General features: G+C 42.1%; 1 protein-coding gene and 1 long non-coding RNA gene across 4 annotated transcripts in view; one reads left to right on the forward strand and one right to left on the reverse strand.

Moving 5' to 3' along the window:
* Positions 1-11,216, reverse strand: part of LOC122789293 (2-hydroxyacylsphingosine 1-beta-galactosyltransferase-like) — a 381,755-nt gene extending 370,539 nt beyond the window's left edge. The window contains exon 1 of one of the 3 annotated variants that reach the window (XM_044056606.1): positions 10,750-11,216. The gene's annotated coding sequence lies outside the window, so the exon portion shown is untranslated. The remainder of the gene's footprint in view (positions 1-10,749) is intronic. The other 2 variants (XM_044056608.1, XM_044056607.1) reach the window with 2 other exon arrangements.
* The window catches only part of LOC122789294, a 54,151-nt gene continuing 52,359 nt past the window's right edge, over positions 11,125-12,916 (forward strand). Inside the window, exon 1 of the long non-coding RNA XR_006362801.1 lies at positions 11,125-11,226. This is a non-coding gene — a long non-coding RNA (uncharacterized LOC122789294). The remainder of the gene's footprint in view (positions 11,227-12,916) is intronic.

Raw genomic sequence — 12,916 nt, forward strand, 5'->3', positions numbered from 1 at the left:
TACATTTTCAATGTTATGAGTTTTAGATGTTTTGAAGTGTGTGTGTGTGTGTATATATATATATATATATATATATATATATATATATATATATATATATATATACATATACACACACACATACACACACACATACACACACACATACACACATATATATATATATATATATATATACACATATACACACACACACACACTTAGCTCTACTTGTACTTACCTAGCTAACAAATGTTAAATTTCATCATCCTGTATAAATGCTGAAATTATAAATTCAAAGTTTTAAAATGTTATACAAAGAAAAAGGCAACTTATCTGCATTAAATGCCTCATCTTGAACAGTAGCCCATTCTTTATTTATAATATACAATTTTGTTGCACCTCATTTCCCTAGCACTGGGTGTCCCTTTCAGTTGTACAGTACAAGAGTTACAGTCAAAGGGCAGGCAGAATAATTCCAAACCCACATGCAGGTTCAGCTCTGGGAGGCATCCAAAAAGTGAGGTATGCTTTGTGCATCAGGGCAACCAAATCCATTTTTACACTTATCATATTCATTATTATTTAGTACTCCACTGCAAATGTGACAATGGAAACCAAACAGCACAAACTCCCTGTCAATGGGGAAAACTGCAGCAAACATTGCACAACTCTGATATACAAAGGTCACTATCAAGTTGCTAACACATATAATCCAATCATCTTAAAACATTATGGGCCAGACTCCAAGAGAGTTGCTCTCAATGCAAGTCTGCCTGATTCTGAAAGACTTGCTGTCAGTAAGTAACTTACTTTGGTGTGATGCCTCTGTATAAGCAGACTTACTACAGGTGCCAGACTACAAAACACCTACTCTTTGTCTAAGCGGTCATTTATTTGAGACCAAGTCTTTTATAAATAGGGCCTGTTTATCTGCAATGGAGAGATGATGTTTACTTAAACATATCACAAACTGTGGTATACAAGTAAGGAAACATTAGTTTAGCACATTCGGTATAGCTAGGGAGGTTTTTTTGACAGCCATATCAAGAATTTTTAATTACTGACAAAATAGAAAGCAATTAAAAACTCAAAGTATGAATTAAAACTATGTATCACTGGCAGAGTTAAAGATGTTAAGATTTACACTGGGTGTGACGAGGGTGGACAGGATTAGGATAAGTATATTAGAAGGTCAGCCCAGGTTGGAAGGTTTGGAGACAAACCCAGAGAGGCAAGATTACGTTGGTTTGGACGTGTGCTGAGGAGGGATACTGAGTATATTGGGAAAAAGATGCTAAGGATGAAGCTACCAGGTAACAGGAAAAGAGGAAGGCCTAAGATAAGGTTTATGGATGTGATGAGAGAGAACATGCAGGTGGTTGGTGTGACATAGCAAGAGGCAGAGGACAGGAAGAAATGGGAACAGCAGCTTGCCAAATCGCACCAAGTTGCCATTTGTTTGAGGCAGGTCAGCTCGGACTCAGGTTTCGGTGAGGGGGGGGTGACAGGATAGGTAGGAGGGTTAAGGTGGGATGGGCTGGCTAGAGGAAGGATTGAAAAAGGCTGGGAACAAACCAAATCAGTCTTCGTGATCCCTACCTGGGCAGCTTGTAGCTTTGAGCAACTGATCGGTGGATTTCGAGTGAGTGTTTGAACTAAGTGGGTGATCTTAGGACAGGGTAAGGCCTTCTTTGTTTGTTTTTGATTTAATTGCAGCCTTAAAGGAAGTTATCTGTGGTAAGATCAGTTGCTGGGGTTCTTTGAAGCCTAGGATATTATGCTAACAGGCAAGTACGCCGTTTGTAGAGAGAAGTTAGGGCAATTTTTGTACTAAGTTTGGCCTGTAGCAACAGATTGGAATGTTAGTATGTTATTTTTTTATTTCCAATATGCTTCAAACAGGCTAGTAATTAAGCTTGTCTGTGGAATTCTAGTGAGTGTTTGAATACAGTGGGTGATCTCAGAACAAGGTAAAACCTTGTTTGTTGGTCAGTTGCAGGATTCAAGGGAATTATCCATGGTAAGAACAGTTTGCTGGTTTGAATCCTAGGATATTATTATGCTTAGAGGCAAGTAAATGTTTTTTGGAAGCTGGAGTGATTGAATTTAAAGTTTTACATGTAATAACAATTTTTAGTTAAAAAGGTTTTTTACGTTGATGCTAAAAACAGGCTAGTAATTAAGATTGCTCATTAAGGTATTAAATAAATCCACAGTACAGTATCAAGAAAGTTTTTAAGTGTTTTAATCAGGTCTTTATTGTTTGAGTCGAAGTGTAACAAAAGAGAATATTTACAGTGGTACATAGTCCTTCTACGGCCTGGTTATGAGGCATGGGAATTTTAGCAAGCTTTGATAATGTAATTATAAAAAAAAAAAAATGGTATGCCTTGGTGGCAAGGCAGCTGAGGCCTATGGGGGCCGCATGGCTGGGCCAGGGAGTTGAGGCCTGGGACCTGCAGGAAGCCGCATGGCAGGGTCTGTGAGCCAAGCCCTGCAAGAAACCACATGGCAAGGCCTCTTAGCTGAGGCCTAAAGGAAGCCACATGGCAGGGCTTTGAGCCGAGGCCTGTAGTAAGTCACATGGCAGGGCCTGTGAGCCAAGGCCTGTAGGAAGCCACATGGCAGGGCATGTGAGCCAAGGCCTGTAGGAAGCCACATGGCAGGGCCTGTGAGCCAAGGCCTGTAGGAAGCCACATGGCAGGGCCTGCGAGCTGAAGCCAGCAGGAAGCCACAGTATACAAAAGCCCATGCTTACATTAACCCTGTGGCTGTACTTGTGGTTTAATTATTAATTTACCTGAATATAACTCCTTTCTAAACTGTGGTGGAGAAAGCAGTAGTGGCTGGATTTTGTGGCTAAGCAGTGGAGTTTTATAACCATTTTACTCTTTGCTGGTGTTAAATTCATTAAGGAAGAAGGAAAAGAATGGTATGAGGGTGGGGGCTAGGTACTGGGTCAGTGCACAGAATTTCCTCAGAGAGGTTTGAATACTACGTATGAGGGCAAGGCTTCGAATTGTTGGTGATTTAGTATAACTTTATGCATCAGTCTGGTTTTGGTGGAACACAAACTTATTTAAAGCACATTCCAGTTTATGTAAAACTTTTCTAAATGAGAAAATGTTCCATTTAGCAGCTAATTCAAGCTAGGATATTAACCCATGGCAGTACAGTTTTCTGCAAGAGCAGAAAGATTAGTGGTACAATCTTATTAAAAAAAAAAAAAAAAAAAACCCCCGACATAGGCTAACGTGTGTATGTTTTTGTGTTTTCACTAATTAGATGGATCCTCAAATCAAAACACAAATGCAGACTATGTTGAGCATAAAAGGGAGGGCATGGTGGGAGGATCTGTTTCACCAAGACAATAGGGTCAGGGCAGGTGCCTCAAGCAGTTAATGTACAACCTGCGGGTAACCTGCCCCCTGACCCTCAAGCAGGATCTAGCTCAGGATCCCAAATGTTACTCGGAGGTAACAGGAAAGAGAATGGTCAGGACAGGAAGGCTAGAAAAGCTCAGAAGCATAAGGATAAGAAAAAACACTGCAAAAAACCCAAGAGGGAAGGTAAGAATATGCCTATTATTGATCAGAAGTGTTTGCAGTGGTTACAAAGCCAAGGTTTATTAGATAAGGAATTAATGTACTATGAATCTTTGCCTGGCGAACACTACAAGGTAAATCAAATGAGTTCACACCATCACGGTACTGTGAGGGACAGGGTTGGGCTTGACAACAAGCAGACAGCAGAGGACTCGGAGCCAGCCATAACAGTGGGAGCTCCATGGCAATGATTGGGTGTCCCCAAGCTAACAATGCAATTTTAGACCAAATGGGAGCCTTGTCAGCACAACTCAAAGGTAAACAGGACGATGAAAAAGGCGACAAGGAGACAATGGCCAGACTGTACTGGAAGGGGGAGGGGAGACTGAGAACTAGTTAAGTACTGTGGTGCAGTTACATTAGACTTGCCACTAGGATTTCATTTAAGCGAAAAAGTAAAACAGCAGATTGCAAGTGGGGAATATGTGGACATATTTTCATTGTTGAACAGGGAGGATGAAGAAAAGGAAAGGGATAAGGATGGCCGGGCTGGACATTCAGTAGCCAAAAAAAGGAGGTTACAATTAAGAAGAACATGGGGAAACTGGGCGATCGGATACTTTATTTATGCTCAAATTTTAGGTGATAGGTGTCCTACCAAAACAAAAGACATGTGGACGCACTTTAATAGGGTAACCACGATGCGCTTTGCTGAAAGGGGCCACAGATGGTTGAGGTATGACGAAGACTACAGAAGGATGAGGCAGTCATACCCAGAGAGGTCTTGGGCATGGATGGATTTGGGTCTTTTGTGCTGACTAGATACTAGCGAAGATGCAGCAACAACAGATTGTGGTTTTCCAGTTAATCAAAGTGGGTATAACACATATAAGTTTGGTTTAACAACAGACAACCAATGGGACAGAACAGATGGGGGTGCTGGGAAGTGTTATCAGTATAACTTCGGTCAGTGTCAGAATCAGCTTCAATGTAGATTTAGGCATCAATGCATGGCTTGTGGTAAGGTAAACCCCCCAGCCAAAGCTTGTTTTCATCTCTCAAGTCCCCAGAACAAAAGATTTTACTCACCCCCCTTTAAAGGGTACGCAGTTTCATCTCCCAACTCCGGTAAAAGGGGACATTTTAAGGGAATGGCTCAAAATGTATCCAGATAGAGAAGCAGCAGCATTGCTAGAAGAGGGGTTCACCAAGGGCTTCAGGATACCAGCAAAAGGTAGGAAGCAAGGGGGGGTATGGTTAAGAACTTGAAGTCAGCAGAAGAGCATCCGGACATAGTTAGAGCAAAGATAAATAAAGAATTGGAAGCGGGCAGACTGGCAGGCCCATTTCCATGTCCACCAAGAAGTGCATTTAAGGTTTATCCTATTGGCGTAGTACCCAAAAAGAAGCCAGGTGAATTTCGGCTCATTCACCACCTATCCTATCCACAGGGGAATTCGGTAAATGATTACATAAATGGTACAGGGACATCAGTGCATTATGCTTCATTTGATGAAGCGGTTAAGAAAGTCAAGGAGAAGGGAAGAGGGGCCCTCATGGCAAAAGATGACAGAGTCCACTTTCAGACTATTACCCCCTGCTTCTAAAGACCAAGTGTGGTATTTGGCAATCGTAGGCCAATATTACATGGATAAATGCATGCCTATGGGTTGTTCAATAGTATGTGCCACTTTTGAAAAATTCAGTTCCTTTCTACACTGGTTGGTGGCACAGTGGGTAGGGGAAGACAGTGTTGTTCATTACTTGGATGACTTTCTATCCATTGGGAAGGAGGACATAGGGGAATGTCAACAAGCATTGGATACATTTCAACAGATTTGCAAAGAGTTAGGGGTGCCATTAGCAATTGATAAAACAGAGGGCCCAGATAGCTTGAATTGTCAGAGCAGGCTTCCTATTGACAAGGTGCAAAAGTTGTGGCTAGTCTTAAGTCAAGTGCTAATGCAGAATAAGATAACCCTTAAAACAGTTACAAGAATTAGTAGGGTTAATGAATTTTGCATGCAAAGTGATTCCCGTGGGGCGCTCATTTATGAGGCGCTTAGCCACTAAGGGGTCAGGGTGCACAAAGCCACACCACCGGATTAGGGTCACACAGGATATGAAGGAGGATCTAGGTGCATGGTGGAGTTTTTTATCAGACTACAATGGGACAGCAATTTGGCAGGAGAGAGAATCTACCTCCTGCTCAGTTGTTTACAGATGCAGCGGGGAGAAATTGGCTTTGGGGGTTATTTTCAAGATCAGTGGTTCAGTGTGGCCTGGCCGACTCGAGTGAAAAACAGGGTAGACATTTCAATCGCAGAGATGGAATTCTTCCCAGTAGTGGTGGCATTGGAAATTTGGGGAGTACAAATGAAAGACAAGAGTGGTTTGGTTGCGTTCTGACAACAATAGTGTAGTGCATATAGTCAATAATCAGCTGGGGGGAAAAGGGGTGTTAGGCAGGATGATGAGATATTTTACATTTAAGTGCTTGACATTTCATGTGACAGTTAAAGCACAACACATTCCAGGCATTGATAACTCATTAGAAGAATCCCTTTCTCGTTTCCGATCGCTGGCCCCAAGGGCGAATCCTTCTCCGACACCAGTGCCAGTACAGTTATGGACAGACGAGAATGGTTGCTAATGTGTAACTCTCTCAGTAGAAGAACAAGGGTAAGATACAATAAATGTATACACTAACTCTTGCAAACCAGAACAGCCAGAGGCTGGGAATCCATTTGGCCTATTCCACCTCACCTAATCAGGTCTTACATCATGGTAATGAAAGAAAAAGGATGGAGTCTGGGCAGAGAGAGAAGCTCATTATCAGCCTTGAATTGGTTTCATCAGGCTTTGGGTTTGAAGGATGTAGCTAACACTTTCCAAGTACGGGCGATGTTTAGAGGCTGGGGGAGGGGAGACAAATGCCCAAAAGGATTGATAAGAGGTACCCTATAGGTCCAGCTGTATTAAGCAAACTATGGATTGCTGTTTCAGAGGTTTGTTTCTCTTCTTATGAGGTATCATTATTTAAAGTTGCCTTTTTGCTGGCCTTTTGTGGGGCGTTTAGATGGTCTGAAATTGTCCAACCGAGCAAGAAAAGCCAGGGGACAGTATTGCCTTTAGCACATGTACAGGTGCTGGGTGACAACACTTGGATTTATGTGGTGAAATCCAAAACTGATCAAGAAGGAAGAGGTCATTGGGTAAGAGTAGTTAACCAGAGGGATTAGAATGGAATGTGACTAAAGTGATACTGGAGTACCGGAGTTATAGGGGTATGTTAGATGGTCCATTTTTCTGCTATCAGCAAGGTGAACCACTCACACATTATCAGGTGAGAGCAGTCTTAAAGCAGGCAGTTAAGTTGATTGGCTTGGACACAAGTAGGTGTGCATTCTTTTCATATAGGTGCAGCCTCATATGCACATGCAATGGGGGCTTCACAGGCTGACATTATGAGGAAATCCAATACTTATAAAAGCTATATAAGGTGTAAACAACTCTAACTTTTGTTCACTGCATTTCAGCAGACACATCATCAGAACAGAAATACATCTGGATAGTTGGCCATTTTTTTGTTCGGAGACTCCACCTCTGGGTGCAGAGCAGGCCGGGCTTATCCTTCCAAAGAGTACAAGCTTCAGACAAAACAGTTTGGTATGGGGTGTCAGGAATGCAGTGGCAATAGCTTAGTACAGTAATGCAACAAGCAGCGAGAAGTGGTAAACCTCCTGCAGCCATCATGTTACACCTAGGGGACAATGATATTGGTCAACAACCAATAAAATATTTAATTGGTTCAATGGTACGAAAGATTAATTGCATACATGAATGCTGGCCACAAGCCATTAATTGTTAGTCAGAAGTGGTTCAGAGAAAAAAGATGGAAAGGGGGTAGGTCCATGAAAGCTGTGGAAAGAATGAGACAGAGAATTAATAATTCTATGGATAAGATTTTAAAGGCCATTAAGGGGTTGTACATTCCTCATCCTGGCATTCGGGTCTGGTGGCAGGATAGGTATGAGAAGGATGGGGTTCATTTATCGGAAAAAGTTTCACAAGTCTTTTATAAAGAATTGCAGGCAGGTCTAGCTCTGAAGGGCATTCACCTAGAGTAGATTGAGATATGCTGGCGGAAGGGAGGAACATTCCTCCCTTCTGTGGCGGAAGGCAGGAAAGGTAAGGGAGGCCAAGATAAGTTGGGGGGAGGTCACAGGACTCTTCAGCTGGACCTTCCGCAGGCCAGACATCCCCAAGGGATTGTTGCCAGGGGACTTATCAGCCCGGCAATGGCCCCTTGGCAGATTATAAGGCGGCCCAAAAGAATTGTGATGAACTGTGAAAAAGTTGTTATGAAATGGGTATGATGCATAAGAAGGGCCAGACAGCGACAGTGTTGTCTGTTGTCCTGTAGGTTTAGGGGAATGCTATGAAAGAAATAAATGGCCTCCGTGATATTCCTGCCTTGCGCACATCTCATAATAAATGGCTTCTATTAGAGAAAAGGTCATTGACAGTGATCGGCAATTATACAACGGCCCCCCCCATTAATATTCCAAAACATGCACGCTGATTGGTCAGCATGCACTTTGTAAACCAGACTTATACTAATGGAAAGAGGTCCAGTCGCCCGGACTTTTTCCATTAGTAAAAGTCTTTTTTTTTTTTTTTTTTTTTTTTTACAGCAAAGGAGAACACAAGATCTCTGTTGCTTTTTACACACTGTCTCGCTATGTTAAAGGAGTTTGACATAGCGAGACAAAGCTAACTGAGATCTTCCTTTCTCCGTTGCTTTTTTTTAAAGCTGTCTCGCTATGTTAAATGGGTTTAACATAGCGAGACAGCTTTAAAAAAAGCAACAGAGATTCTCTGTTGCTTTGTTTAAAGCTGTCTCAAACTCCTTTCACATAGCGAGACAGTTTGTAAAAAGCAACGGAGATCTTGCTTTCTCCTTTGCTTCCACCCACAGCTCTGATGTACTGTGTAAGCATACGCATGTGCAGTACATCAGAACTGCAGCAGAATATCAGACAGCTGCGGAAGGGCAGCAAGGAGGCATTATACAATGCCATTATTTAAGAAAAGTAATTTTTTGTTTCTTAAATAATGCCATTGTATAATAGCAATAACCCACTTCTGGGTGTGGGTAATGCTGAATTTACCCACAGTTGTTTTTTAGGCCACTCAAGCTTTGCCCTCGTGACCAAACCACACCAATCGTGGGTAAATCCAGCATTTCCCACACCCAGGCGTGGGTTATTTCTATATTATACCATGACCCCCCCAAAACGTGCACGCTGATTGGCCAGCGTGCCCGTTGTAAATCGAGTTATACTAATGGAAAAAGGTCCGGTCGCCCGGACTTTTTTCCATTAGTATAACTCGTTGTTAAACACTGTCATATGTTAAATGGGTTTAACATAGCGAGACAGCTTTAAAAAGCAACGGAGATCTCCGTTGCTTATTTTAAAGCTGTCTCGCCATGTTAAACCCATTTAACATAGCGAGACAGTGTTTTAAAACGGAGAAAGCAAGATCTCCGTTGCTTTTTATGTCGCTATGTTAAATGAGTTTAACATGGCGAGACAGTTTTAAAATAAGCAACGGACATCTCCGCTGCTTATTTTAAACTGTTTCGCTATGTTAAACTCATTTAACATAGCGAGATACTAAAAGCAACGGAGATCTTGCTTTCTCTGCTTTTGCCCACAGCTCTAATGTACTGTGCAGGCGCGGTACATCAGAACTGCCGGATGCCAGACATCTGCGGAAGGGCAGCAAACAGGCATTATACTATGCCATTATTTAAGAAAAGTAATAGTTTCTTTTCTTAAATAATGTCATGGTATATAATAACACGCCTGGGTGTGGGTAATGCTAAATTTACCCACATTTGGCTTTGTTTGCTCCCTCGGGCTTCGCCCTCGGGACCAAACCATGCCAACCGTGGGTAAATTTAGCATTACCCACACCCAGGCGTGGGTTATTGCTATATAAACACATGGCTACAGCCATTTAATCTCTGCGTTATTATTATTTACCTTCTGGTTACCTTGAGTTGTTAAACATGGAATCTTGAGGCATATGTTCACAATGATGTAATGGAATGACTATGTGCTGAGCTGGTTCTGTATATATAGCTCCATACTTGATGTGAATCATTAATGGAAATATGAACAATGTGTTGGAATTTGCCGAACTGGTTCTGCATAGAGCTCAATGCTTGATGTGGATCACTAAAGAAATTCTGAACAATGTGACGAATTCTTAAAGTAGTATGCAAGGTTATTCCATAAGCATCAATGGTAAGGTAAGGTATCTGTTAAGTATGTTATGAATTTAGATTTTTGTAACAGGTAGAGATGTACCAATCTCAGACAAACAGATTATCCGTTGTAGCGACCACTAAAGGGAACAGCCGAAAGAAGATGATGATGATGATCACCGACAACCAATCAACTGTCTAGCAGAAAGTGAAAACAGTTTCTTCACAGCCTAGAATAAACACATAGTCCTCAGAATAATTAAAATACAACAGTGATAATGCGGTAAATGCTGGTAATCTCCTGTGGCAAAAAAAATTAAAAAAATCACAAACCTTACTATGAGACAGAACGTGAACACCTAGCCCACCACTCAAGAGTGTATCGTACCTATTACAACCAGAGAGCTGCGCTATAGCTTTATCGCCTGTCCCACTTTCTGCGGGACAGTCTCTATTTTAGGCAGTTGGGGTCCTGTGAAAAAAAATATGAAAAACTGCAAGTGTTCTGAGATTTTAGGACAGAAAGTATGCCCCAACTTCCCTGCAACACTAACAAAACAATTATTTTGTAACCGAAACGTCGTAATATTTTGTGAAGCACCAGACAATTCAAATTATAATGTCGTTAAGCTTTTCTTTCGCTAAAAAGTGAAGTTTTATCTGTTGCACTGGTAGTCATATTTTGTCTTGCAAAATTAGAATTTTCAAACGCCCAAAGTGGGACATTTTGTACAGAAAGGGTAGCAAGACTCGCTGTAGTAAAAAAGAACACCCCTCCCCAATGGAGCTGCATAATTCAGCTATACACACACGTACAACCTACTACTTTACTTAATGGGCTATAAACCTCAACACTAAGATCCCGCACATGTTCCGGTAACTGCCTCACTCATCCTCGAACATCAGAACAGTGATGTTTCTGCATCCTACTTTCGTTGCACTGACCTGTGTGCTATATAGAAGTAAGGTGGGTGGAGGGCCTCGGCGTTTCGTGTATCCACAGACTGTCTGGCTTTTACTGGGTCATGATTCAGGTTCTTCCTCTTCTCATCGCTCCACATCCAGCGAAGAAGTATTTGGCGTTCTTCCTCCTCTTTCATCCGATTATTTTCGGATTGCTGAACTCATAGTCTCCATTTCCACGAAATACGTTTATTTTAATGACAGAGACGTGCTCCTAGGATGAAAGGAACTGCTGAAGCTCAGATATTGTAGCAAACACTTTGCACCGTCCTTTAGTTCTGCTCCCTTCTTCCAGGCAGACAGCTATTTCCTTCTTGGGTTCCACACCGCTCACCGATGAGGTCACGAAAAAGTGAGGTAAGAGCTCCTCCAGAAGGGCTAGAAAAACCGGCCGGTGAGGAAAGCAGACACACGGCAGCTGTGCACGAACAACCCACCTCCAGCCAGATTCCCTAGCAGGTAAGCACCACCTGGCTCCTTTCTCTGCGTTTCCAAACCTCTACTCTACCCTCCCACAGGGAGGTGAATAATTATAATGTTTGGTCATACCTGTTATTCAGTCATTGCGTAAAATAGAGGTAGAAAAGCAAAGGTGAGCTAGACCATCAAAAAGTGCGCTACTTCACAGCCTGCATAGCCAAATCAGAATCTCCTATAGAAAATGCTTCCATGTATGTATGCACTTTTAACTAAGGTATTTTTAAATATGGTTAAACAACGGTGTCTACACACATCAGTAAATACTGCTGTCAGCAATATTAGGCGTTTTCTGCTATTGTTAAGTATCATTTGCAAGTACATTGCAATTAACTATTTATTATTTGTATGTACATATTATCATAGGAAGTTACTAAGCTAATGGCCTTAGGGTCATTACAAGACCAGCCAAGTTCTACCCTTATTTCCAGAATCAGAACCTAATGCCTGTGGCCAAGGGGTCACAGGTGGACCCCCCCCCCCCGGGTAAATTTACGGTTACCCATCCAATCCTCCAGATTGCGTTTGAAGAGGACCAATGAGGTGTCCTGTTTGATATGAAGTGGGAGTATGTTCCAAAGGTGTGGTAACCTCTGGGAGACAAATCTGTCCCTCCAGCAGGTTCTATTAATGTCACATACCAGATTAAGGTCTTCAGAGCGAATAACCTGTGTACCATTTGACTTGCGGATATGCAGCATATCCAATAAAGCAAGGTCAGAAATTGCCTTATGTGCAAGGCAGAGATCGCCTCTAAGTAGTCTGTATGAAACAGAATAAAGTGACTGGGATTTCAGGTGATACACATACAACAGATGCTGAAGACCCTGAATTTTCCTTGTTAGGAATCTTTGTGGTTTCTCTGAGTGTTGCAGGTGCTTGGAAGGGTGCATACCAAAAGGGGCATTGTACTACTGGCCTGATGACGGAAGAGTACAGGGAGGTTATAACTTTTTTTTTTTTTTCTTGAGGAAATGCCCTTAATTATGAGAGGAGCAATAAAGAATGCCCTTCTTACCACTGTGGAGACATGGCGATCAAAGGTAAGATTGTCAACCTGTGTGCCCAGGTCTCTCACCACTGAATGCATTCTTAGGGTGTTGCTGTTGATGTGATAGCAGGAACATTGCTGTTACTGAAAGGGATGATAATACATTCTTTTGCATTGAGTTTAAGGCCAAGACTTTGGTACCAATCATTTGTTTGTGTAAGACCCTCTTGTAGGATGTTGATATAATTTGGAGATTCTGTGACTGCTCACAGTTTGCAGTCATCAGCAAACTTTGTTAGCCACAGACGTTTAGTTTTTGCTTGTACTTCGAAGAAATAGATTCCAAACAGTAGAAGTTCCAGGACTGATCCCTGTAGAACACCACTGGTTACAGGTCTGCTGTTGGAGGTGGATTCCCCTATTCTGATTATATGTGTTCTATCAGTAAGCTACTTAGTGACCCATCTAATGATATAAGCGTTGATACCTAGCTGGATGAGTTTGTCAATGATGCCTGAGTGGGGGATAGTGTCAAAAGGCTTGGCTAAGTCTAGGAAGGCTATATGCATAGCTTTTCCCCTCATCCAGGGCCTTGCTGACTGTCTCGAAGAAGTCCACCATGTTTAACAGGCATGATCTCCCTTTGACAAATCCAGACTGAGTAGGATCAAGTGTTTGGAG

The sequence above is a fragment of the Protopterus annectens genome, chromosome 14.part0 (genome assembly GCF_019279795.1).
Source record: "Protopterus annectens isolate FY-2018-M chromosome 14.part0, PAN1.0, whole genome shotgun sequence".
Lineage (NCBI taxonomy): Eukaryota > Metazoa > Chordata > Ceratodontiformes > Protopteridae > Protopterus > Protopterus annectens.